General features: G+C 34.7%; 1 protein-coding gene across 1 annotated transcript in view; it reads left to right on the plus strand.

Moving 5' to 3' along the window:
- Positions 1-1,822, plus strand: part of rnf121 (ring finger protein 121) — a 16,097-nt gene that overhangs the window by 4,959 nt on the left and 9,316 nt on the right. The window lies entirely within an intron of this gene.

Below are 1,822 nucleotides of genomic sequence, written 5' to 3' on the forward strand. Positions count from 1 at the left end.
ATATATATATATATATATATATATATTGCTAATTATTAATGAAAATGAATGATTTTTAGCGTCTTTGTCAACAATGTGATTGTATCACCACTAGATGGTGCTATTTTAAAATTCGCTGTGAGAAATGCTTCTTTCAGTGCGTTTCAGTGAATATGACCTTAAACTTTTATTTTGTATAGTAATTTAGCTTACAACAACGAAACCTGTGTTTATAGAATAATAGAAGTATTATGTGGGAAAAATAAAAACATGTTCTAATTTTGAAATCGCAGCCTAATGAAAGTGTTTTTCTGTATAATACCCAGTATTTTTTTTTGCATGAATTACTGATTTAGTTCAGGACGGAGGCCATCGGCCTGTGCTCTGCTCTTCTATTTTCTTGAGGCTTAAGCCAAGAAAAAAAAATGTTGTGACCAAACACAGTCATTAAACTGAGTATCCTGTTTAAATATTTGGTTAACATCTAAATAAACTTGTATGTAAATGGAACCAGGAAGAGATCAAAATATTCTGCCTCATCACTGACTGTGGTCTTAGAAACACAAAGTAAACCCACAGTGCTCCCTTTTTATTTATCATAGGTTTTCCTTCCACTGAACTTTCCATTGACGTGCTGGTATACCAGAGCACACTATAAGCAATGCGTGTGAAATGAGCTGATTTTCCCCTTACTGTATAAGAAGCTGCACCCTCTGTTGCTTCCCGTCTTTTGACTTGACTTTTATCTTTAAGAAGGAGCTGTCTTACTCATCATTGTCTCATTTCCCTCTATTTGCGGTTCATCCACACATAACTGATGATGTTCGAGGTTAAAAGCTGATGATAGTTTTTATAGAATCATTCGTCACCCTCGGTACATTTGCTTCTTTTTCTGGTTCAGTTACGTCAAAAATCAACAATATTTCCCATCTGTTTAGTCCCTTTTATTTATACCAATCAGTGTAATGAAATAAACTGCATTTTTAGCCTATATTGAATATAAGTATACAAAGAAGAGATTATATAAAGGTATAAACTAAACTTGTATTTAACTACAAACTATGGCTGCTGAAGAAACGTGACGCTTCAGTCTTTGTCACTTGATTTATTATCAAGTGACAGTTGCTCATTGTTTTCCTTATCTGTTTGCTCAGATAAAGGGGGAAATGCCTCAGTTCAGCAAAACTTAGCACATAATAGGGATTACCTGCTAAATGTAGTATTATGCTTTTAAAGTAGATGTTCAAGGCTTGAGCTTTTATTAAATGTGCAAACATGCAATCTCTACATAACAAACATTTCTTTTCTTCCTCTTTTTTTATTTAAAGAAGGGCGTTGCCAAGTACACTGCTTTTCTTTTCAGTTTCCTTATGTGCAGGGTGAGAGATGAGTGTTTCAGCTTAATATAAAACATAAACACTAATATATAGGGGCTTTTTTTTTTCTACGAAATCCAACTAATCATTTTTTTTTCTCCTTTAAGTTTCATAATAAAAAATTGCAAACGACATACCGTATTTTCACGACCATAAGGCGCACCGTACTAAAAGGCGCAGTCTCAGTTATGTGTGCCATAGGGCGCGTTTTTTATATACAGGTAAATGTCCTCTACTACCTTTAAATAACTCTACTGCGTATTTAAAAATACAGCGGGGGCAAAACTGAGTATGACTGTGCTTTATTCATGTATTTATTACAAAGTATTAATCAAACCTGGGAGCTGGCCGTGAGACAGACACATCGCAGATGACACAGCACTGTGATTACTCCTAAATTAACTTAAAATCCTGAAACCTGCCGACGGAATAAGTTCGCTTTTACTACCGGTATCCTGGTGCCTGCA

This window comes from Cyprinodon variegatus, unplaced genomic scaffold (assembly GCF_000732505.1).
Source record: "Cyprinodon variegatus isolate N-32 unplaced genomic scaffold, C_variegatus-1.0 Scaffold760, whole genome shotgun sequence".
Classification (NCBI taxonomy): Eukaryota; Metazoa; Chordata; class Actinopteri; order Cyprinodontiformes; family Cyprinodontidae; genus Cyprinodon; species Cyprinodon variegatus.